Source organism: Anabrus simplex, chromosome X (genome assembly GCF_040414725.1).
Source record: "Anabrus simplex isolate iqAnaSimp1 chromosome X, ASM4041472v1, whole genome shotgun sequence".
Lineage (NCBI taxonomy): Eukaryota > Metazoa > Arthropoda > Insecta > Orthoptera > Tettigoniidae > Anabrus > Anabrus simplex.
This window is the reverse complement of record NC_090279.1, coordinates 153271422-153298852: the sequence shown is the minus strand read 5'-3', so window position 1 is coordinate 153298852 and position 27431 is coordinate 153271422. Positions and strand designations below refer to the sequence as shown.

The 27431-nt window shown below is 39.5% G+C and overlaps 1 protein-coding gene across 3 annotated transcripts in view; it reads right to left on the bottom strand.

The window, feature by feature from the left end:
- The window catches only part of LOC136885985 (F-box and leucine-rich repeat protein 13), a 152839-nt gene that overhangs the window by 107330 nt on the left and 18078 nt on the right, over positions 1-27431 (bottom strand). The window contains exons 2-3 of one of the 3 annotated variants that reach the window (XR_011019023.1): positions 24132-24201; positions 16187-16256 (exon numbers count right to left, since the gene is read on the bottom strand). The gene's annotated coding sequence lies outside the window, so the exon portion shown is untranslated. Of the gene's footprint in view, positions 1-12169; positions 13509-16186; positions 16257-24131; positions 24202-27431 lie in introns of those variants that run through there. The other 2 variants (XR_011019024.1, XR_011019022.1) reach the window with 2 other exon arrangements.

Here is a 27431-nt window from a genome sequence, read left to right as displayed (position 1 = left end):
TTATGAAAACAACAAAGAAAGAAAAGGATGACCTCCGTACCTAATAAAATGTGTTCAGAAAACAACGGAAAACCAATAGACTTCCTTACATAAATACTACCTTGAAATAAAATGTGATCGATCACGGATAGTTATTTAATAAAAAACTAAGTTAACAATTATTCAATAAATTCTCATAATTACCAAAATTAAAAACGTTCAGTTTTCACCAAGGACAGTTTCCAAGACATATGGAATTTCACGTAAAAACAAAACTCCTTCGGGGCAAGAAAATAGTAACACAACGTTAAAGGGCGGTCGAAAATAATAAATTAACTTAAAACAGAGAACGATACACTCAACTCAGAAACAAATACTTCTAGATGCACACCGGCTCCCACGCCAGACAACATTCAAACCCGACAACAATCCACACACCAAAACGTTGCCAAGGTAACCAGCAAACAAAAGCAATGCCTCCAAAAGGAGGAAAACTGGAAAGAGAAAATAAATGTTAATTCACCCAAAACCCCAGAAGGGGGAGGGGAGAAGAAAACATACCAAACGAATTAGAAAACAAAACACAGAAAAGTAAACAGAAAACCGAAGAAGGTAAGGCTCACTACCTTGGAGACTGTACCTTGGTTTACAAGGAAAGTAACAATTTAAAGTGCCAAAAATAATTCGTTTAAATTTTAAATTAATAATTCCAATTTAGCTCATGGTGAACCTTCCACATTACTGTGATTAGTTGCCGAAACTGTTTTTCAGATTTTCGATACCACACACGCAAATAGGTATTAATTCAACGACGAAGTCCAAATATTTATTATTATTATTATTATTATTATTATTATTATTATTATTATTTCTCCAGAAATCTTCGAAAATATCAAAATCCTCTTCAGGACGACGTTTAAAATGATTTCAAACACTGGTACATACCTTTGGTGATGAAGAAATGAGAGGAATTTAAACCTGACATTGTTGACGAAGAAATACAGTCACACGACCGGCATCCAGACCTCGTTGGGAAGTATCCAGATGAAAAATAAATCCGAAAATATGATCAGAAGAAATGGCCGGAGGTCTCCAACTAGTTCATACGGGGAAAATCCCCGTTAATGCAGTAACTACGGGGGTTTTCTGGAAATCCACCTCTCCATTGCGTAGTTCTCAAACACACAAGCGCACATCATGGCTGACTGAAGCGAACTGAGTCTCGCGTCGGCAAGCGAGGAGGAGACAAGTTTGCCTGGTAGTAGGCCAGCGCATGCGCAGTTATACTCAACCAACCCCAAGGCCAGACAATGGCCCGCAGTCTACAGTAACTTTAAAAAAGGTATGCTGGCGTAAGCCGTTTGACACAAATATTCTAGGCCACAGGGCCAGTTCAAAATGGTTATAAGGGGGAGGCTCACATTATTTAATATTGTCTCAGCCCTCCCGCCCCGAAACGACGACAAAATCTCATGCACATGCCATCAATGATGAGGTGGTCACACATACACTAAATTTGGGCGGAGTAGTCCAACCGAAAACGACCACCAAGATTAACTAATTTTAGTTAGGAGTTCACATGACCAGGTTAATAGTCCAAGATACAGTTCCATATCACATAGTTTTTAGAAATAATTTGCGGGGTGCGATCAACATCAGTGTCCAGAAACGTTAACCGAGCACTCGGAAAATCACCAGAGTAATGTTTGTCATCAAATAGAGAGCACAATGACCAGAGTTCGCCAAATAATCAGTTTCACCCAATACACATTGTTTCAATGCATCACACAATGATATAGTTTATGACACATGACGCAGTTTACCTTGAGGTTTGGCAACTCTCACGCTAATCACAGATATACTGACCAAAATTAAACGAAAACCACATGATTATAAGTCCACGCATCCAGGTTATTTTCTCAAGCACGGTGGTAAATTAATTCTTAATGCACGAATACCTTTACAAGTCTCCTTTGATATTAAGGAAATGCATGATCTTGTGTTGCAAAGGGAGACAACAGGGGAAATGAAACGCACTGGAAAACCCGAATGGGGGCAAAACCACAAGAAGAGGGAGGAAAAAAAAAACAACCCAGGAAACTTAAAGTAGGTGAGTATTCAGTTACAGGATCCACAGATCCGCCAATTAACTTTACATAAGCTAGTTACCAACAAACTAGTTGAAGCCCAGAGCTTTCCACTTGGTCCGATATAGTACCGAAGGAAAGGAAGGGTCCATACAACGACAATTAAGAAATCAAAGGGAAACTACATAAAATATACCATGTTACTCTGCCACGAAGGACACTTAGCCATGACACGAAGAGGAACAATTAACAAGAACGCATAGACACATAGGGTACAATCCAGCACATAATACCAACTAGGACTAAGACAGATATCCCGAAGGATCATGAACATAACGGAAGGGAAAGCAGAAATATTACTCAAGCACAAATCACCCACAAGAAAAATATATAAGTAAAGGTACAGGACCACTCCAAAGAATAGACGTCCTTGGAACATATGGTTTAGAATAGCAGGAGTTAAACTAAGAGGACACATGAATGACCTATCAAATTACACTTTTAGATATTGGAGTGACACACACACAACCACAGAGTGGCGAACTCGTCAATCGGTCCAAGGGTCAAGAACGAGGGGTTGAGCGAAATACAAACCCCACTGGGATCGGCAACTTATCCTAGTTCACCAACGAACACAGGTAAGGACTCAAGCATAGAAACCTAATTTTGAACAAACCAACGGAAAACCATCAGAGAGAAGGGACGCAGAAACCACACGAGTTACAGATAGGTAAGACAGGCAACAGTAGCATCGATGGGCAATCAGGAGACTCCTATAGGTTACCAGATGGAAAAATCGCGATCAGTCAGTCATCCATAACGGCCACATCAAGGTACAACTACCAAAAATAAATGCACGGGGCAACGTGGTACAGAATAGTAACCACAAACCTAATTCTGCGAGAGGAAGAACAAGTCGAAAATCCCAGAGCCAACAGATAACTAAGAATTGCCCACCCGAAGGTGTACTTCCTCGGAGTAGTGGATACCAAACCAACAGCCAAATCTACCGCGACACAGAGGTAAATTAAAGGACAAATCACATCCCAACCAAGGTGTCTTGACAGCCAAACAACGTAATCCAAAACACGATTACCTAAATAATGACAAGGTAGCGGCACGGGTTATTCATAGAGAGATAAAGGATAGCTATCCTCAACGCGTGCTCACAGACCACACAAAACAGCACAATACAAAGCAGAAATTACAACAGCAAACCAGGTACAGATTAAGGACTAGGTCCATCCCACAGAAGCACCAAAGGACAAATATCCTCAGGAAGGAAGTCCGACAGTACCACCGAAAACTCCACACGCCAACCAGTAGATAAGGAAAATTACACTACGTTACCGACCGTCCACAATTCAAAAGGATCCAAACAACCCACAACAACATTACCAAGTTACAACACAGGAGATACAACCATAATGCTGGCAGGAGTGCACCAACCGAACGCCCACAGAAAAAATCGTAGACAGATTTTCTACATAACCCCAAAACGACCCCCAAAATCAAAGGTTAGGAAGATAAATTCAGCCCAAAAACCCATTACAGGAAAAATAATATAGAGAGTTCACGCATAGAAAACCACTTTTAGAACAGCCGCGAAGGGTGCCCAAAAGGAGGAGTGTCAGATCACTCGATCATGGATGAATACAAACATCAGTATCCGGAAAAGAAACACCTTTAAGACACGCGGTCCATGCAGAAGGCAAGCAGGGAACCTTTCCCACACCAATAGATCGAAACACACCACAATCAGAAATCGTACAATACTAAAATGGCACAAATAGCAACCCAATCATGGCTAAGCACCACACATCTTCAAACACCCGCACACAATGAAAGGATGACAAAATGGTAAACACTCAGGCACCAGACACACTCCCTTACATTCCATCCCAAGCACACCATAGCTCAGCAATGATTAAGCCACAAGATGATCGAAGGGTTCAGCGGAAGGAATCCGATGCGGAGCCACAGAAGAAACAAGTCTTTGAAATTACATAAGCCTAGAGAAAACAGAGGGACAACAAAGCACAATTTAAGTTAGATGTCATCAGATTTCCCCAATGGAACTTCGGTAGCGCACTACATAAGCATAAGGTTATACAACGGGGATATCTATTCCAAGGTATTAATACCACCATCACGAGACAATTAAGGAAAGACAATTTCTAACTACAAGGATCCACACCTAGAAACAGTAACATACAAGAAGTACTAAATTAGAATCACCAACACGAGACACAGAAAGGACCAGATTGACTCACTCGCCATCCCACAGTATGTGTGCTAAATTCACAAACGATACAGGTCAGTTACCAAAGGTGCATCCATCCAGCGGAAGATGCGGTACAATTTGCCAGATCAACCGGGTTTAATTTGAGAAACATGAACGCACCTAATACGCTTTGCTACAGGGTCACTTACCAAAATAGAAACGGGAGACAAGAACTCCAACACAGTGCACGGGCCTTGGTACCTAGGGGCAAGTTTTGCCGAAAACTTATTCACGGCCTTACTCATTGGGTAGCACTTAACATACACGAGATCACCAACATTGAATTTTGACGGTTTCCTACCTTTATCGTACTGCCTTTTGACCTTTTCGTATGACACAGCTAGATTCCTTTTTGCTTCGTTCCAGATCTTTTGAATATCATTAGGCCTAGATAGGTCTGGGAGAAGATCCTCAATACATAGCAGGTTAGACATAGGGGAGTACGGAGTGTAGCCAAACATTAAAGACATAGGCGTCTTACCATGGGACTCATGAGTAGCGGAATTGAAAGCATGTGCCAACCAATGCAGACAGGAGTCCCATTTGGACTGGTTGTCATGATGATACGCTATCAACGCAGATTTTAAGTTCCGATTCAACCTCTCTGCATAAGAAGGATTTGGATAGTATGGAATAGTGGTGACATGTGAAATGCCCAACTCAAACAGATACCTTTTGAAGGAGTTACTGGTGAAAGAACTAGCGTTGTCAGATACTAATAACTTAGGTGGGCCAAATGATGCAAAGATGGAATTTAGACAGGAGATAGAGGTACGCGAATTAGTGGACCTGGTGGGAAAGATCCAACAGAACCGGGAGAAGGCATCTATAAAGACAAAAATGTGGGTGTTTCCCAAGGAAGATCGGGGGAGGGGTCCTACGAAATCTATGAACAGTCGTTCCATGGGGCGCGAAGCTTGTGATGAAGACAATAATCCTACCCGGTTATTCAAATTAGGTTTGCTGATGGCGCAAGATTTACAAGATTTGACCATGTTCCTGATATCGCTATCCATTTTCTTCCAAACAAAGAATTGTCTGATTTTCAAACGAGTTTTGAAATTTCCTAGATGACCGCCAAGGGGTGAACAGTGGTAATACTTGAAAATGACAGGTACCAGAACTTTAGGAATGACAATTTTGGAATTATGGTCCTTGCGACCCTTACAACAGAGAACACCCTTAAATAAGGAGTAAGGTTTCACTTCGATCCCGCTACTGATTGTATCAATGATCCTTTTCAGATCCGGATCAGTTTTTTGATGATCTCCAATTTCTTGATACAGCAACGGGGAATCGGTGAGGATGGCACTAACTCCAACCGTATTGACAGCAGGCTCATCGACACACGGGTTGGCTTCCGCACAAGGATTACCTTCAAACATCCTGCTCAAGCCATCGGCAATGACGTTCTCAGACCCACGAATGTGGCGAACATTGAAATTAAAGGATGAGATCCGTAATGCCCATCTAGTTATCCTACCGGTCCTTTTTGGTCGGTTCAACACCCAAGAAAGAGCCTGATTATCGGTCTCCAGATCAAAGTTGACGTGTTCAATGAAAGATCGAAATTTCTCCAGTGCAAACAGCACAGCTAGACACTCTAGTTCATAAATGGAGTACTTAGACTCCAGATCATTGAGGACCCTGGACACGTAGGCCACAGGCCTACGCCCATCTTCATGTTCTTGTAACAGAACGCCAGCAATAGCACGCCCGGAGGCATCAGTTTGGACAATGAAACGTTTCTCAAAATCAGGAATAGCTAACAAAGGTGCATTAATCAGTGCGACCTTCAATGAATTGAAAGCTTCCTCCTGGGCTTTACCCCAAGTAAATTTTACATTCTTTTTCCTAAGGTCGTTTAACGGGGCAGCCACTTCAGCAAAGTTAGGGATGAATTTTCTAAAGAAATTGACCATACCAATGAATCGAGCAACGCCCTTGACATCTTTGGGAGGTGGAAAATCCCTAATGGCTTGAGTTCTGGAATGATCTATGGAAACGCCTTCAGAAGAAACTACATGTCCCAAGAAAGACATGCTGGGTCTGGCGAAAGCTACCTTTGATAACTTCACTGTAAGGCCGGCTTTCCTTAACCATAGCAATACTTCCCTAACGTGCACCATATGTTCCTCGAAGGTATTCGAATAAATTAATAAATCGTCCAGGTAATTAAAGACATAGCTGAACTTAATGTCAGAGAGAATGGAATTTAACAACCTCGACAACACAGCTGCTCCACAGCTGAGCCCGAACGGAAGTCTGAGGAACTCATACAAGTTCCAGTCGGTGATGAAGGCAGTGAGGGGAATTGATCTCTTCGATAAAGGCACTTGGTAATAAGCCTGGTTCAAATCCAGGACAGTGAAAAATTTCGCACCCGAGAACCATCCAAAACAAGTATGAAGGTCGGGTAGGGGAATAGATTGGAGTACAATCTTACTATTTAGAGCCCTATAGTCAATCACAGCACGATAACCACTAGAAGGTTTGGGTACCAAGAACACAGGGGACGCATACGGGGAAGTCGAAGGCCTGATCACTCCGTCTCTTTCCATTTGCTCAATGATTTTCTTTAATTCCAACATATGGGGTGGGGAAAGGCGATAAGGAGGGGATCGAACAGGCTGCAGGTCAGACAACTCAATGTCATACTCGAGTACGTCGGTCAAGCCTAACTTGCTAGTTAACACATCGGGAAATTCCCTGCAAAGATCACAAACTTGCCGTGCTTCGGCATCTCCTAAATGATTCAGGTCGAGCCGATCGATGTCACTAGACTCATCTGACTCAGGGTAACCCGCACACAAAACTTTAGGCATTTTCAAGGGAACGTTAATCAATTCAAATTTCAGGTCAGGAGAAAATTTAAAAAAGAAATTTCGACACTGAGGATCCAAAACAACACCGGCCCAAGATAGAAAATTAGTACCCAGAATAAGGTTACATGATAAATTGGATGTCACCAAGCACTTGATCTTCCAAGTGAAATTCCCAATCCTCAACTTGACCTTCACAGTCCCCAAAATATTTAAAAACTGACAATTAGCCGAAACGCATCTTAGATTAGTGGGTTTTATTTCCGGAAGTTTACACGAGGATTTCTTTTGACAATACCAGGCATAATTCATCAAGCATACTACGCTTCCAGTATCAAGAAGGGCATCTACGGGTTCATTGTTGACCTCGACAAATGTGCACGTGCCAGAGGAGGGGGCATGAGCAGAAATACTATTGCACCTTGGGGGACACACCGGTCTTTTACGAGATTCAGGGTTTGCAAACTTAGTATGGGCAGACCTTGCCCTTTCCCTTTCTAGTCATTGAGTACCATTTCTGTCTACCAAGGGGCAATTTCTTTTAACATGCTGTCTAGAGCCACAGGAATAGCAAGCGCCTGGACCACGTCTAACGTCAGGGCAGGAATTTCTTAGATGACTTCGGGACCCACAGTTGTAACATTTACGGGCATTCACTACTTTAGGTGTTGACGGAAGGACAGGACAATTGGTAGTAGTAGGGGGAGGGAAATTCACAGGTCTGGAGGCATCCCCATGTTTGACATCTTCAGCAAAGGAACAGGCCTCTTCCAATTCTTGAAAGGTAGTAGGGCAACGGGTTAAGGAAAGATAGGAGCGGTACGCAGGAGATATTCCTTTTAAAATTCTAGAGACCATTTCACATTCTGGCACAAAAATTCTAAAAACCTTGCAAAAGAATCACAGATCCAGCACATAAGTTAGCAAGTTCTCATGCAGGAACTGGGTCCGGAAACAGTGTTGGGGCACAAGACTTTGGAGAGCAAGAGAGGGAATAAATTTGGAAAGGACAAGTTCATGAAAGGTGCTAATCGATAAATTTTTAGAGATAGCTTCAGAAATTTCTCTTTTTAGAATCCCTTCACAATGAGGAAAGAGGGCCCGGAAAATCCCCAAATCATCGACTGAGTACACATTACCAGTCTCGGTTAACTCCACCAGAAACCGTAGGAATCGAATACACTCATCGATAGAATTTACAGAAAAGGACTTCACTCCCCGAAAAACTTCCTTTAAACAGTTAGGCGATGACGCCGAATTTAGCTTAGAGACTAAGGTTTCCAGTAAAGGAGCAGTCACACAACACGGACCTTGGGCATGGGTCGAGGACGCAATTTGGTGGGAAGGGACACTCGGGGTAGGTACAGTAGGGTTAAGTCCAGTAGAAATAGAACAATTCTCCATATCTCTGTTAATCAACAGCAAATCTAAATCAGAGGTGATCCCAGAAACCACCGTTAACAATCTAGCACATTCTGACACAAAAACAGAATCAGGCTTAATGGATAATATATCCTGAATTCGGCCCGAGTAGTGGTCAGCTCTGGCCCTCAGCCGGTTTACTTGGGCTTTGGACGGAGGCAATTCAATAAACTCTTCACGAATAATGTTAATTTCGTTAAGATTGTCACAGATTAGGTTAAGGTACTCACCCACTCGACTCCTGTCAATAGAAAATACATTAATGGGGACCTGGGAGTTGGCTGATAGCAAGGCAGCGCACTCAGCGACAGTACGGGCAGGTTCAAGGCCACGAATGGATAACTCGTACTCCAATTCAGCACGACGTAGGAAGGAGGGGTTCGTAACGGCACGCGCCATGGTAGCAAACATGGAACAAAATAATCAAAGAAATTACACAAGATCCTTGCACTCCCTTTTACAATAGTTATTGACAATAACACTTTTAGTTTTTTAATTTTTGATTTCCATCCGCCAACATTCGCCACAGCACTGCACCGAGCAAGGGTAGGAGGGGAGGAAAGTTAGGCTGCACAAGGCAGAAACAACAGAGATTAGGCAGCAGAGCAACAACAACAACAACAACAAACAACCACCGCTCTGATACCACTCTCACCGCTCACCACCCTCTAGGACCCCGGTACCACCTAGGGATGATGAGGTGAATAACCTTACCCATCAGGGTGAGAGTAGAAGAGAGAGGAAAGAGAGAGAGAAAGAGATAGAGACCCTGGCGAGAAGGTTGCTAGCGTGTCCGCCCCAGAATGGGAGTAATAGCGAACACGAGGGAGAATGAAGGGCACAAGAAGAAGGACAACAAAGGTACAATCACAATATAAAAAACAAGAAACCATAGAAAAACTTACCGGAAGCAGCGGAGGAAGACGACTTAAGGCCGTGGAAGTTAATGCACAAGAAAATCGGTGGCAGTGCTCCACCGAACGTGGCGAATGAAAACCAGCATTTACATGAAGTTAAAAAAAAAATTTTAATTGAAGGGCAAATTGTAGGTAACAAACCAAGTCATTAAGTTGATAAAACCTATTTTTATTTTAAGACGTAAAGCCAAAATGTAAATAAAGTCAACGTAAAGTTGAAAGGTGGAAAAAGTAATTAACAATAAATAGAAAAAAACAGAAAATACCCAGGTATGTTTTAAAAGGAAAATTAATTCATTATTAATTAACAATTAATGGTAAATAAATACTCTTTAACAGATAATAAATTGAAAATTTTATGAAAACAACAAAGAAAGAAAAGGATGACCTCCGTACCTAATAAAATGTGTTCAGAAAACAACGGAAAACCAATAGACATCCTTACATAAATACTACCTTGAAATAAAATGTGATTGATCACGGATAGTTATTTAATAAAAAACTAAGTTAACAATTATTCAATAAAATGGATCTTCAACGCGGCCGCTTCTCATAATTACCAAAATTAAAAACGTTCAGTTTTCACCAAGGACAGTTTCCATGACATATGGAATTTCACGTAAAAACAAAACTCCTTCGGGGCAAGAAAATAGTAACACAACGTTAAAGGGCGGTCGAAAATAATAAATTAACTTAAAACAGAGAACGATACACTCAACTCAGAAACAAATACTTCTAGATGCACACCGGCTCCCACGCCAGACAATGGCCCGCAGTCTACAGTAACTTTAAAAAAGGTATGCTGGCGTAAGCCGTTTGACACAAATATTCTAGGCCACAGGGCCAGTTCAAAATGGTTATAAGGGGGAGGCTCACATTATTTAATATTGTCTCAAGGTGAAATTACTGCTTTTGTCCAATTTGACGCGGTACCTTACCAACACTCCATGCTAATTTTACTACTCTGTGAAGCCATTTCATTGCTTCCTTCCCACTATACTTCACCATTTCAGGTCTGATTTCAACTATACCTGCTGCGTTATGACAATGGAGTTTATTTACCATCCTTTCCACTTCCTCAAGCGTAATTTTACCAACATCATTTTCCTCCTCCCCATGAGCTTGGTTGTTCGCAACACCACCAGGATGATTTCCTTTTACATTGAGAAGATGTTCAAAATATTCCCTCCACCTCTCCAGTGTTTCCCTGGGATCTATTATGAGTTCACCTGAATTACTCAAAACACTGTTCATTTCCTTTTTACCTCCCTTCCTAAGTTTCTTTATTACTGTCCAGAAAGGTTTCCCTGCTGCTTGACCTAGTCATTCCAGGTTATCATCAAAATCTTCCCATGACTTCTTTTTGGATTCAACAACTATTTGTTCCGCTCTGTTTATTTCATCTACATACAAATTCCTGCCTACCTTGGTCCTTGTTTGGAGCCATTTCTGATAAGCCTTCTTTCTACTTTTACAAGCTCCTCTCACTTCATCATTCCACCAAGATGTTCGCCTTTTCCCATCATTACACGCAGTTGTTCCCAGCCATTCCCTTCCTGCTTCTACTATAGCATCCCTGTATGCCACCCATTCACTTTCTATATCTCAAACCTGCTTACTGTCTACTGTTCGAAACTCCTCACTAATCATATCCATGTACTTCTGTCTAATTTCCTCGTCCTGGAGAATTTCTACCCTTATACGTTTGCAGAAAGATTTCACTTTCTCCACCCTAGGCCTAGAGATACTAAGTTCACTACAGATCAGATAGTGGTCTGTATCATCTAAAAATCCCCAGAAAACTTGTGCATTCCTAACAGATTTCCCGAACTCGAAGTCGTTAAGATATAGTCTAATATGGATAATCAAAACAAAAACACTTTGGAATATAAACTGAAATATGGACTTGGTTGTAAACAGTAAGAGTAAAAGCAGATGAGGAAAGCGAACAAAAATGTTATGTTTATACGATATAAGACACTGGAAAGGGCTAGTTAAGAATTACCAGTTGCTAATTTACAGTAACCAATACTACTAGATGCAACACTTATTCAAAGCTAAGTCATCTCCATACAGGCCATGAAGGCCCTTGGACGGGTGGAAGGTAAAGGCTTCCACTATTTGTAACCTCAGCACTTGATGGGGTAGAGTGATTAGCTCTATGCTTGGCCGCCTCTGAAACCAGAAATTAACCTTGTACTCATTTTTGGTATAGGCTGAGTGAACCTCCAGGCCATGTGCACCTCTGGAAGTGGATATCTCGTTTCTTAAATTTTACGACATCCTGATGGGGATTCGAACCCAAATCCTTCTGGGCAAACTGAGCACAGCTTTACAGCCTCAGCCAGGCAGCCCCAACACTTATTCAACAACATCAAATAATGGTTATGCCTAAGAAGTATTTCAGTCTTCCTCCGTTGTTTTCAAACACTAACGTGTACAACATATTGCACGTCATTTGAAACTATAGCCAAGTTATTGAAGGAACTGTAGCTGAACCTGTTTCCCTATACATAACTCTTATCAAAGAAAGGGAAAAGGAAGAAAGGCCTCTGAATTGAAGATAAGGTTAATAATTCAATGACAAATAAGTTAACACGTACAGATCAGAGACTAATGAACAGTCCAATGTTCAGAAAAAGTGTTCCCATCTAAAGTCTGTTATAAAGTTACTCTGTTCAGTTTCTTCACAGATCACATTTACAGCAGGTAACTGCATTTTCAGTTTCTCAATAGCACACCTATCAACATTTCCGCATGCGTAAATGCCAAGATATCTAAGATATTTCATTTGACAAGGAATAATGTTCCATGGGAATTCAGCAAGATTTTGTTCCCGCAGTTTCAGTTCTTGTAATTTACTCAATTCTGCAATACCCTCAAAACCTTGCTTCGATAATCTAGAACAGTTTGCAATTCTAAGGCACTCCAAAAGAGGCAAATCTCGCAAATGAAGGAACCCACTGTTTAACATATAATTACAAGAGATATTCAAAGAAGTGAGCTCCTTAAAATTGCGTATGGTCATCAAACTAGCATCAGTCATATCTTCATACCGTTCCAAAGTAAGTGTTTGTAACATAGGGCAGTTGTTTAAAATGACATCAGTAATTTCGTCAACAAAATTCCATAAATTATACAGGCTTAATTTCTTCAATTGTAACATATTTTCATGCTCAAAGATTTTTCTGATAACATCCAATTCTTCATCAAGTAAGTCTTCAATTTTAAGAGCTCTTAAGAGTCTTGAGTTGTCCAAAGTGTTTGATTTTCGTCTCCTGTCTTTTACAAGACCCATAGACAAAAAGAGACAAGGATTTTAGTTTACAGACTGACACATCTGGGAGAACACATTCACCGGATATGTTGCAGCAATTTACTCCAAGAGTGTGCAGAGTTTCTTTCCTCATAAATAAAAAATGGCGAAAATCATTCATTTCAAAGTTATAACACCGAAACTCAAAGTGTTCCAGCCTCTTACAGTATTCTCCAAATGGTCATAAGGAGATAGCAAGTGTGCAAACATCTGCAGTCCAAATTAATACCTTCAAGTTGGTAAATTTTTCAACACCCATGTATATTTCGTTTTCCAAACACCGAAATCCAACACTCAGATATTCAATTTCTGGACACTTTTCCTGCAAATCATTCATAAATTTTAAGTTGATGTTCCATTGCCGAATCATTTGTAACTTCTTCAACTCTCCACAATTTTCAGTTATTGCCCGCAGAACCGAAGCATCACATTCCATCTTGAGAATCAGGTTCTGCAACTTTGGAGAAATCTTCAGCATCTTCACAATCTGTTCGTAGCTCGCGTCCATCTTAGGACAGTATATCAGATGCTTCCACACTCAAGAACTCTGAGCCACTTGTCTCCACTGAGAACACACATTCTGAACTGATTGAAGTATGTCCTCGTAAGTGCAATAGGAGAAGATTCTCCCTAGTACCTCCGTAGGCAAAGTTTCTATTAGGTTTACTGCAGCAGCCATTTCTGAAAAAAAAAAGTACGCCAAAGCATTTTAATTTCCATGTTCAAGGTCTGCTCACTTGAAAACAAGGGCATTACACAAAGTGCATTTCTAAAGAAAGTATGAATGTAGTAGCTCAGTTACATGCTTCTACCAATTCTACAGTCATACAAAAGCCTATATCATGTCTATAAGTGGGGTTCATGAAAACACCAATAGTAACAATTCTACAATTATCAGAAATTAAGTTCCCAGAAAGAAAACCATAATTAAATTTCACTGATTGCAAATGTTGAAATAATGTAAGCTCTTTGGGCCTTTTCAATCATGCAATTACCAGCGTTTCGCCCCAATACAGCAGTTGGCACATCAGTTGGATTTCTTCACCTTTTCAAGACGCTGGTGGCTAGTGCACCGTCGAGACACCACTGCAAACCTCATACGTAGGACAATGCAGTGACGGTGCACTAGGGGAAGCACGTGCCTCCATTTGTATAAATGCCTGCCTTTGGCCTTTTTATCAAAGTTCCCAGAAGGCAACTGTAATTAAATTCTGAATAGCATTGTTTTTCACACAGGGTTCATTTACTTCAAACACGACCACACGTGTTCGACTAAAGCATTCAATATTAAATTTAAAAGAAAGTCACTGTAGGATATCTGCAAAAATTAAACAGGACTGATCTTGATAGCTGCTTTAAGTCGCACTGATACAGATAGGTCTTATGGCGATGATGGGACAGGAAAGGGCTATAAACAGGAAGGAAGCAGCCAGGGCCTTAATTAAGGTACAGCCCCAGCATTTGCCTGGTGTGAAAATGGGAAACCACGGAAAACCATTTTCAGGGCTACGACAGTGGGGTTCGAACCAACTATCTCCCAGATGCAAGATCATAGCTGCGCGCTCCTAACCACACGGCCAACTTGCCCAGTGAAATTAAACAGGAGGATGCTAATGCCAATCTTACACAGACACACCCATACCTACTGTTGATGAGGATGATCGCCAGTCTTGATCTTCAGTTTCATCAGCAAGTGCAAAAAATAAACAGGAAGCAATCAACAATCAGTGATTTTAACCAATTTCAGTTATGAGACACTAGGAACAACATGAGCAATTCTGAAACTGATAAGAAAGGGTTACCATGCATCTAACATGGTAGAATGCAAAGAATTTTAAAGGTTTTGTTATCTCCTCATGCAGAGTTATTAATCGCCAAGTAGGAAAACTCTCTCTCAATGTTAAATATCTATAAAGAATGTTAATTGTGGTTCTCTTCCCGGATTTCATGGAGAGAGGCCATAGTATTGTGCAGTTTGAGGATAGGTCATAAACAATCTACGTACTCTTATCTCCTAAAGGGTCTTCTTCAGGTGCAGAATTCACCGTGGCCCACATCCTCAGAGATTGGCCGATTTCTCTGACCTAAGATGGAGCACCTGCTGCAGGAAACACCTGAATGCGTACTAGCCAATGACGTGAATACTGCTGATCTTATCACTCATTTTATGTGTGACAGTATATTAATCAAGGGTATGTAGAAGAAGCTATGCAAAAACAAAGAATGAAAGTTTACGCTTTCACCTAGAATAAACCCGAACCCTCCCTGGGATAAAAGTGCACACATGTCATTAATGCAACAGTGCGTTTTCGCGAATTGCTGTTCCAGAAAAACACCATTGCATTCACTCAGGGGTGAGACTACACAAGTGTACAATATGCGGTAATACGTTATCATGAAAAATTACAGATTAACCAATATAATAAAGCTCTTCAGGACCTGCTCACCTGATGAGCTAAACTGAGCACTGTCCCTGCATTGCAGGAGGCCATAGCCCTTAGGGGATTCATACGGATAATTTATTTATTTATTTATGTAAATTGTAAGTGTTCTGTTAAACCCAGAGAACGTACGTTCTCTTTTCATTCGTTAGCGGTTTTTCAGCTTGATTCAATACTTTTTTGTTTTATTATGTATTCCATTTGGAAATTCCTTCGTTGGATAAATTGATTTCTTTTAATTTTTTCCACTTAATTTCTTCAGAGATGATGATTACCAAGTTGTACTTCATCTTAAAACAAAAATCACCGCCATCACTTTAAAATGAAATTTCAAACAATGTGCCATACATGTCCTTAACAAATGACAAGACAGTCATCAACAAAACGGAAAAGATTCTTCAGTGCAACTGCACATTTAGTGATGCCAACTACTGTCTAAAATCCTATTTGCTATCTTGCTTCAATTTAACAGCCAGCATATTGCCAGAAATATTGCTCATGAAGTATGGAACATTGCAGAGGACTGGACCATACAGTATAAAATCGTACCTTGTACCACAGACAACGCAGCTAATATGGTGGAGGACGTTCAGCCCTGTAACTGGTGGCATATGCCTTGTTTTGCACACCGCTATACATCTAGCTGTGCAAAACAGCCTGGTTTGAGTTTTAGGAACACAGACAACCGTAAAATCAATATATTGGACCACCCTTACTTTTTGCGACAGTAAGAAAGTAAGAAAATGAGGTCTAGTATGCGACGAAGTATGGCATTGTCTAAATAGTGGTCACAACTGTCTTATTAAGTTTATCTTTATTGAATCAAATGTATTAATAGCAGTTCCTGCATAAGAAAAACACAGCATAATTCTGCAAAGGATCAGTATAAACAACTGATAGATTCAAAATCAGACACACCTGTCAAAAACAGAACAACCTGCCAATGCTGCAGTAGGCTGCCAGAAGACTAATGGACTGAATACAGAAACTGTAATCAGAAAACAAATACCAGTACAACTTTCTGTATAACCATAGAAGTTCAAATTACAAACACATTTTTCATGAATTGTTGAAGGAACTGAAACTCTTGGATGTGAAACGAGTTTTAAGGTACATTTCCCACACAATCTTGATGTTTACAGTTCGGAAAGCTTTCACCAGGAAGTTGATGATATTACAAAAGTCTTTGGTTTGGACAGACAACGTGATGGGCAGCTAATGCTCGACAATTAAATGAGACAATGCGTAGGAAAGGCTTATTTATATCTTGTTTCCTGAAAATTGCAACTATGCAATGGTACAAATCATGTCAACGACTTATTTAAAAAAGGTAGTAAAAAATAGATCATCCCATTTAGCACTCCAAAATGATTATATACCACACTATAATAATCTAAACAAAAACATTCTGGAATATAAAATGAAGTACAAAGCTGGTTGTAGAAGGTAAAGTTGAAAGCAAAGGAGGAGAGTGAACAAAAATGTTGTGTCTATACAATCTGAAATACTGGAAGGAGCTAGTTAGTATTATCAGTTTGTTATACGCGGGAAACAACGGGACTAGAAGCAACATGTAGTCACAAACATCCAATAATGGTTATGACTAAGAATTATTTGTCTTCCTCCCTTGTGTTCAATCTCTAATATGTTCAATATATTGTGGATAATTTGTAACTATACCAAGTTATTGGAGGAACTTTAGCTGTATCTGTTTTCCTATACTTCACTCTTAAAAAGGAAAAAGAAAAAGGACCTCTAAGTTGAAGATAAGACTCATAATTCAATGACAAATAAGATCAGAGGTACAGATCAGAGTAACCAACAGTCCAATATTCAGAACAAGTGATCCCATCTAAAGTCTGTTCTAAAGTCACTCTGTTCAGTTTCTTGATACCTCACATTTAAAGGAGGTAAGTGCCTCTTCGCTTTTTCAATAGTTTACAATTCCACATTATTACAAGCGTAAATGCCAAGACATCGAAGGTATTTCATATGACAAGGAATAATGTTCCATGAGAATTCAGCAAGGTCTTGCCTCCACAGTTCCAGTTCTCTTAACTTACTCAATTTTGCAATAATTTCAAAACCTTTATTCAATAACCTACAAGAGTTTGCAATTCTAAGGCACTTCAAATGATGCATGTCTTGCAACTGAAGGAGCCCACCGTTTACTATATCATTACTAGGGACAGTCAAAAAATTGAAATCTTTAAAATTATACAATACTGTCATCAGTTATATTTCTAAGCATTCCAAAGCAAGCATTTGCAATAGTGCAGTTTTTAAAAAAATTGCATCTGTAATACTGTCATCAAAATAATATCAATTATAGAGGCTGAACTTCCTCACTCATGACATTTTCATTCTCCAAGATTTTTCTTCTAAGATCTGTTTCTTCACAAAGTAAGTCTTCAATTGTAAGTCTTGAGCTGTCCAAAGTGTTTCATTTTCTTGACTTCTCTATCACAACGCCAGTAGGTGAAAAGGGGACCAGGATTTTTGCTTACAGACTGATATAACTGGGAGAACACATTCACCGGACTCGCTGCAGCAATACATTCCAAGAGTGTTCAGAGTTTCTTTCCTCATAAAAAAAAAATTGGCAAAAATCATTCATTCCAAAGCTACAATACTGAAACTCAAAATGTTCCAGCCTTTAAAGTATTCTCCAAGTGGTCTAATGGAGATATCAAGTGTGCAAGACACTGTAGTCACAATTAACACTTTCAAGTTGGTAAATTTTTCAACACCCTTGCATATATCGTTTTCCAAAACCACAAATCCAGTATTCAATTCCTGGACACTATTCCTGCAAATCCTTCATAAAGTTTACGTTGAAGTACCATTGCCCAATCATTTGTAACTTTTTCAACGCTTCATAACAGTCCGTTGTTGCCTGCACAACAGAACTGTCATATTCCTTTTTGAGAATCAGGTTCTGCAACTTTAGAGAATTCTTCAGCATCTCTACAATCTGTTTACAGCATGTGTCCCTCTACGGACAGTATGCCAGATGCCTCCACACTAGAATTCTGAGCCACTTGTCTCCACCAAGAACACACATTCTGAATTGAGTGAGGTACATCCTCATAAGTGGAAAAAGAGAAGATATTCTCCAGTATCTCAGTAGGCAAAGTTTTAGCTGCCATTTCTGGGAAAAAACTAAAACTGGGTAAAGCACTGTAATTTCCATGCTGAAAGTCTGCAACTTGAGAATAAGTGCATTACATAAATTGTATTTCTAAAGAATATAATATGAATGTTTGTATGAGCAATCTCTTTTCCATAGCAGCACCATGATAGTTCCATAGAAAGTAGCAAAACATATCAAGCATTATCAACCTTTTAGGACCAGGATTATTCCAGGAGGGCGCTCCGAAAAAGACCAGAAGTTTAGCATGCAGTATGGTGAAAAAGACCGAAGACTTCTGAGGCATATTTGTCATACCTCCTTTCATAAATCCATATCATAGATTGTAATACAGGTTTCTTTAAAATTATTTTTTCAAAAAGTTGAGAAGACAACCCTTCTTATGGCATATAAGCTGAAGTCATCTGGCTGCAATAAAGCACGTAATAAAACAAGAACGAGTACATTACTCATAAATTTATTATTTAATTCAGTGATAATCCTGTATGAGATACGGTTTGCATCAAATGAAGTAAATGTAGTATTTTATTAAGGATATGAGGTTATTACTGCATTTTCCAATTTTGCAGATGGCTCTTAAATGCTGTATTCCAGGATGCTGCAGTAATTATGAAAGTAATGTATCATCATCATCATCATCATCTTGCTTCCTTCCAGTGTTGCACGTTACAAATTTCATTTCACCAAGTCGCGTGAGTAATACTTTATCTTACACATCTCCCCTTACATCAAACTCCCTTCAACCTCTCCTCACAATCAGTCCTCAACGACCTTCGAGGATGTCACTCAGTTAGCTTTAGCACTTGAGGTGGAGTGGTCAAGGTAGGACAGGCAAGGCGGTGAGCGACCGGATGGGCACGTAGTTCATATTTTAATTGAATTTATTCTTTAGTTCATTCATATTTTTCTTTTTCAATTTTAGGCCCCTATTGTCAACACATGAAGTACAACTTGCATCATCAGTATAACTCAACCTTCTAATCAAGAAAGTTATTTTCATGTGGCATTACCATCACACTGTTTTATGTACAATATGCATATAATTTTTTCACACAGCCACTCACATTGTTTTATAATTGGACAATTCATTGTTTTAACAACAATTTAATCTGTGATCTCAACTGGACTTCATGCTTCATATCATGTTCACGTCGCACCACATTAATATTCAAGATTGACAAGATCCATCACGCCGCGTCACAGGATCCAAAGACTTTTTATTTATTTACTTATTTATTTATTTATTTCAACGTGTCCTCGCCTTATTTTTAATGATTTGTGTTTGTGACTAAAGATGTCCCATATGAGGACGAAACATCTATCATGAATATAATCTAATGTAGTCTTTTTAATAAAGACAACTACAGTATTGTAAAGGTAAAATTATAAATTCAAATTTTCACAAGTTGTTCATTTCAGTGAGCCGGGTGGGATGTTTCTGAATGATGTGCCTCCATTTATAACTGTATCTGTATGTTTCTTCTCTCTCATGTGCATGCAATGATTCTCACCTCTTCACTAAGTCTTCTCTTATCTGGCCTAACCACCCTTTTCTAAGGCATCCAATAGCTCTTCGTCCAAGAACAACTTTTTCAAAACACTTCTTTCGAATTCGAGACTCCCGTATCCACTTTAAGCTACTTCAGCCTTTCTTCCATGGTCATCCTGACCTGCAGGTCACTTTATATCATTAATATTCATGATTCTGTTCTTCCTTGTTTCCTGTGCAGATGATCTAAGGAACTTCATTTTCAAGCTTGCAGTTGACTCCTCTCTTATGCATGATGCAACTCTCCAGACTATATGTCATGCTGGCAGGTGATAATTTTTAAACATGGTCTCTTTAGCCCTCTGAGGAACTTTTTTTTTTTTGCTACGGGCTTTACGTCGCACCGACACAGATAGGTCTTACAGCGACGATGGGATAGGAAAGGCCTAGGAGTTGGAAGGAAGCGGCCGTGGCCTTAATTAAGGTACAGCCCCAGCATTTGCCTGGTGTGAAAATGGGAAACCACGGAAAACCATCTTCAGGGCTGCCGACAGTGGGATTCGAACCCACTATCTCCCGGATGCAAGCTCACAGCCGCGTGCCTCTACGCGCACGGCCAACTCGCCCGGTCCTCTGAGGAACTCCTTCGTCCATTATTATGTTTCGTACTTGATGGAGGACATTGGATCCTTTTTGCACCCTGCTCAATACTTCGTTCTTGGTACTTCCATCATTTGATGTTATACTCAACAGATATTTAAAGGTATTCACACTTTCAATCTTCTCTCCCTTAATGGTGAGGTTACAAGGTGTATTTGTCCTGCTATCTTTTATTACCACTGTTTTGCTGCTGCTCACAGTTAACTCTTTAAACTTGGTGTATCAAAGATCCAATCTCCTCAGATTGTGGACAACAGGGAATAGGTCATCAATGAGGATCACTGTGGCAGGCCCAGCATGGCATCAACAGATTTAAACACAGGTAGTGTGGAGGACCTGAATCAGGACAACGGGAGGATCACTTTAGACCATACGATGGTAGAATTAGGAATATCGTTCAGAACTTTTCATTGTATTTTTTGTAATATTCTGTAGTACAGGAAAGTTTGTTCCCGATGGGTTCAATGAAATCTGTCCAACCAACACAAGTAGAAGCACATGAGGCAAGTTGGCATCTTGTGCAATAGTTCTCCATGGAGGAGAACAGTTCTTTTCACCACATTGTTATGGGTGATCAAACATGCATCCACCAGTACATCCCCAGCAGTAATCGAGTGGAAACATACCTCCTGTCCAAAGACAAAGAAATTTAAGGCGAGCCAACTGCCAGGTAGGTGATGGCCACAGTGTTCTGGGAGAGTATGAGTGTCAAAATCACGGAATTGTTGGAAGGGGAGCACACAGTCACTGGTGACCAATACTGCAAGACCTTGACACGATTGAGTGAAGCAATCAGGAGGAAATGGGCAGGAATTCCTACCAAGGGCAATATCTTCCCTTCATGGCAACACATGACCCCACACTGCGCAGGAGACCACCATGTTGTTAAAGCAGTTTCGCTGGGACAACATCAACCACCCTCCCTACAGCCCGGACCTCGCTCCAAGTGACTTTCATCTCTTTTCTCACTTGAAGGAGCACCTAGGAGGCTGATAATTCACTCCAGATGAGGAGGTGAATACTTAGCAACAATGTGGTTGAACACACAAGGGCAGGATTTTTACCAGGATGGAATCTTCAAACTCGTCTCCTGAAGTGATAAGTGACCAAACTGATATGGAGACTATGTTAAAAATAATGTAATGTATGTTCTTTCATTTGACTGTATTACTTGTATGAAAAAAGTACATGTATTACCGCAGGCTTGGTAATCATACATTTTGACCGCCCTTCTTACATGATGTGTTCTTTTGTTTGGAGTCAAGAAGCACAACAGTCTTGATCAGATGATGTTTTAGAATTCTGAACACAGATTTACTCAGTTATTCAGTTGTTCTGATGTAGAAGCCCAGTTACATGCTTCTACCAATTCTATAATTATAGAAATAACTCTCATGTCTGCAAGTATGGGCCATGAAAGCATCAATGGCTACAATTCTATAACTGTCAGAGTGTATTAGGAAAGGCTGAACAGCTTTTCTTCTTTTTTTTTTTGCACAGGATTCATCAACTTCAAACATGACCAGATATGTCTAAGGTATTCCAATGTTAATTTTAAAAGAAAGTCGCTGTAGAACATCTGTTGAAATTGAAGAAGAGGATGCCAATGCTGATCTTATAGACATTCCTAATGTTGATGAGGCTTAATCTTCAGTTTCCACAGTGAGTGCTTACACAAATATACAGGAAGAAATCAACAATCAGTGTGTTTAAGGCCAAACCAATATCACCCACAAGACACGAGAAAATACATTAGCAACTTCTGAAATAAGCGTTACCATGCATTTAACAAGGTAGAACGTAGAGAATTTTAAAGGTTTTGTTATCTCCTCAAGCACAGTTATGAATTACCAAGTACAAGAACTCTCTCTCTCTCGTAGTTAACTACCCCTAAAACACGTTAATTGTGGATCACTCTCCAGCCTTCACTGACGGAGGCCATAGTATTGTGTAGACTGAGGTTAGGTGATAGATGATCTATGCACTCATATCTCCTTAAGAGGAAAGACCCCCCAGTGTGTTATGGTGGTGCCGACTTCACCGTGGCCCACGTACTCAAAGAGTGCTGATCTCTCTAGCCTAAGGAGCCTCCGCCTGCAGGAAAAACTCTAATGCATATTAGCCAATGACGAGACTACTGCTGATCTCGTCATCCGCTCTATGTGCAACAGTGTATTTTTATTTGTTCTGGGCGATTTCCAACAAAAGAATAGCGTTACAAAAATGTTGCAATGTTTGAGCTGCAAAGACTTGGGAGAAAGAAGACGAGCTGCTCGACTCAGTGGTATGTTACAAGTAACTATTCTCATTTTGGTTGTTCAGTATTGAAGATGACATATATCACAAATATTATAATATTTATAGATCCACCTGTTCAATACAATACAATCCACTACTCACATTGTATTGAACAGGTGGATCTATAAATATTATTATAATTTTTGTGATATAAGTGGTATGTTCTGAGCTGTCAGCAGAGAGATGGCGTGGAATGACATTAATAGACAATTAAATTCGAGTGGTGTCTTTAAAAGTAGGAAAGATCACAATATGAAGATAAAGTTGGAATTCATTAGGACAAACTGGGGCAAATATTCATTTATAGGAAGGGGAGTTAGGGATAGGAATAACCAAGGTAGGTGTTCAATAAATTTCCAATTTCTTCAAAAACCTTTTAAAAAATGCTAGGAAAACAACAGATAGGGAATCTGCCATCTGGGTGACTGCCCTAAATGCACATCAGTAGTGACTGACAAGTTTTTATGTAAACTGCTAGAGTTCTGTTAGGTGGTAACGCACGTTTGCTTTTGATTCGTTAGTGATTCTTTGGCTTAATGCAATACTTATTTGTTTTATTATGAACTTTGTTTTGAAATTCCCTCATTGAATGAATAATTTTGTATTATTTTAATGTTTTTTTTAAATAATTTGTTCAGAGAGGATAATTTCATAGTTGTACTTCCTCTTTAAAGAAAAATCACCATCACCACTTCAAAATTAAACTTCAATCAATGCTTCGTACATCTCCTTAAGAAATGACAGACATAAAGAGAAAAACTTTTTCAGTGTAACTGCACACTTTAATGATGCCAAATACTATCAAAATCCTATCTGCTACCTTGTTTCAATTTAGTGGCCAGCATACAGTTGAAAACATTGCTGATGAACTACAGAACACGGCACAAGACAGGAGCTTACAACATAAAATCGTAGCTTGTACCATAGACAACGCAGGTAGTATGCTGGAGGCCATTCAGCCCTGTAACTGGTGGCATGTGCCATGTTTTCAACACAGCAAAAATCTAGCTGTGCAAAACAGCCTGGTCTGAATTTTAGAAACACAGACAAAAGTAAAAGCAATATATTGGACCTCCCTTACTTTTTACACCTGTAAAAATGGAACAAAATGGGTGCTAATATTTGAATAAGTATGGCATTGCCTAAATAGTGGCCATGATGGTCTTATTAAGTATACACATATTGAATCAAATGTTTCAATACCACTTTCTGCACAAGAAAACACAGAATAATTCTACAAACGAATAGTCAAAAATTACACATACCTGTCAACAACAGAATAACCAGCCAATGCTGCACTATGCTGCCAGAAGATTAACGGACTGAATACAGCATCTGTCATTAGAAAACAATTACCTGTACAACTTACTGTATAGCCATAGAAGTTCAAATTACAAACAATTCTTTCAATTGTTGAATGACCTGAAAACTCTTGGATGTAACATGAGTTTTGAGCTACATTTCCCTCACAATCTTAGGGCCAATTGCAGAAACGGTATTTAGACGATGTCTACGGTTAAACAATGCCTAAGCATGGCTGCCGCATTGCAGAGAATTTATTTATCACTTAGACACTGTCTAAAACCGATGTTCAACCGGTCATGTTTAAACACTGCCGAGAGCACTGTTTAACCTCAAATGAGAGGAGTGAATCACAATCAGAGGTAATCTACCATGAAATATGTAATTTGTATTATCATGATGAGACGATTCCGGGAAGAAAGGTTAGTCCGCCGGCCTCTCTGAGGGTCGCCTGCTGCAATTCGTTTGACATGCGCGGGGAGATAATCATAACATAAGGTTTCGCTTTACGAGAGACTTGTTTCTTGAGACTGACAAAGTGACAGTCCGGTAACTGTCAACTTGAATACAATTCTTGCCAACCGATATATTTTATTATGTACAGGGGGGTAATTTCCATGGAATTATAGGTCACTTCGACTACATACATATCAGAATTACGTGTTCCGATCGTCTGAGCGCTGTCACATACATCAACCGGGAGAGATTCACTTATATTTACTGTCAAGTAAACATACATAATAGTGAAAACTAAAAAGCAGGTTGTATGGGATTTTTATGTATATAATCGTATAAGTTTTCGGCAACTATCAGATAGGAAAAGGCAAGTGATAGTGATTATCGTTTAAAGAGGACTGGGAAAGAAGAGCTGTGGTCATAATAACAGCCCTAGTATTTGCCTAGTGTAAAAATAGGGAAATTACAGAAAGCAATCTTCACGGCTGCCGATGATGCGTTTCGAGCCTACGATCTCCAGAATGCAAGCTACATCTATATGGCCCACACAACACACTCTGTTACACATTACTAGAGGCATGATTTTTTCGCATTCATTTTTGAACGATTTCACGAGAAGGATAATAATTTTCGCGTTATTTCGAGAAATAGATATTGCCGTATCGCTTTAATTTCGCTTCAATGAAATTCTAAAATTAATCATTAAAGGTTTCATTATTATGGTTCTGAATTACTTACATGAATGGTAGATGTATAAATTACTAGTAAGCATCCAATATTATTTCATTTTATTCCTGATTATGATTACATAGCACTTACATTACAGTATCACTGGGCCATCCCAACCATTCCTTACTTTGTGAAAAGATAACATAGCGCATGTTACAATGGAGCTCTCTTTCATTAGTTGTCTCCGGTCATTGACAATCAAATTGTACTTCGAAAAAAATCGCTCTGCATCAACGGATGAACAGGGAACCCAAATAGACTTTAAAACAGAATTTGCACATTTCAGGTGCATTAATTTTAATGCTAGCAGTGACTGAATTATTTCAACTTGTTGATTGGGATTTTATTCAATTTGTTTTAGCAGAATATCTTTAAAAGCAAGGTACCCAGCAATAATATCAGACTGCTTCAACATTTTAAAGCCAGACAATTTTTGTACTTTTTCACTCAGTGACGAAACATTTGTATAGTTTGATTGAATTACATTAGTTGGATGAAACAAATCATTCAAAAGTCCAAATAAAATGTTAGCATCACTTGGGGACATGTGCTTTTCAATTTTCTTTACAACTAAGGCACTAACATTTTGGAAGAGTAGAGTCGCTTCACTTTTTAACGATTCACTAAACCCTTCAATAATCTTACTAACTAGGTGACCAACATGGCCAGAAGCAATTACATTCATTCTATCTTTCAGTTCTGTTATTTTCGAAACAAGCAAGTGAGAATATGGATAATTAGACCTTTCCAATTCCAAAACAACGTCTGCAATAAACTTGCAATTTTCAAAAACAAATACTGCTTGGGATTTTACCAGGTTGCAAAATCTGGCAGCTTCCATTTCTGCCAACCAGTTTACCACTAGTACAGGTTTCAGTGACAACTGTTTGAAAAATGAGTGGAGGATATCTACATTTGCATGTATGTAAGAGACAGCTTTAAACCAACTTCCCCATCTACTCAACACAGGCTCGGGATACAATGAAATTGACATATCTGGGAAGTTTTCGTCTAGGTATGAACGAAACATGTGTTTGATTTTCCTTGACATATGAAAACAATTCTTTGTTTTTGACACAATGGCATTAAGTTCTTTCAAATTCTTTTGCAGGACATCACCGAACAAACTGAATTTATGAGCCCAGCAAATGATGTGAATTAAATGTTCTCCCATAATTCCCTTAAGCAGTTCACAACATTTTAACACATACGGGGCGGAATCAGTTATCACATACTTTACATTCTCATGGTTAATTTCAAAATTATGCAAAACATGCAGGATTGCTTGAGAACACGTTCTGCTGTTCGCAGCATCTAGAAACGCACATTCTAACAAAAATATTTCCTGTTCAGATACTGGATCTTGAGTTTTGATCAAGATGGCAAACACACAGCGGCCTGACGAGTCGGTAGTTTCGTCGCAGATAAGAGCCAAGTCCGTTTTCCCTTCCAAAGACTGTTTGATGCTTGCTAGTATTTCGTTTGAGAAACGGGGAACATATTGTTTCCTTAGTTGGTTGGCTGTGGGAAGGTCTCCAGATCCTAACCAATAGAAAAAAGAAAAATCTTCATCAGAAAGAGGTCTTAGAAAACCTAGTCTTACTATCACTGATCGTTGATTGTGGAGGTTTAATTGATAGACTGTACATACCTGGTATATACTTTTGAAGCCATTTCCGAACTGCAGGGTCGTCTACCTTCTCCAGCGGGATGTTGGCTTTAAGTAGCATCGCTGTTGTTTCGTGAATAAATTCTATTTTTTCACTCTTAGCTTTCTTTTGCATATCTAATGAGTGTTCTATTGTTGCCTGCCGTTTCACTGTTGGAGTGCTAAATTTACGTTCTGAATGTTCCTTATTTTTAAAACAATGTTTTGAGACAGTATCTTTTTTCTCCCACTCGATACGAACATTACAAAATTTACACATTAAAATATTGCTTTCCAAAATGTATAAACCTTCACTCGCAAACTGTTTAGCTCTGCTGTGCACCGTAACACTTGTCGAGCGACCCATCTTGCTACTGTCTGTGACCACTTTCTTAATTTTACCTGACCCCGAAGCTGAAATACACCAGTG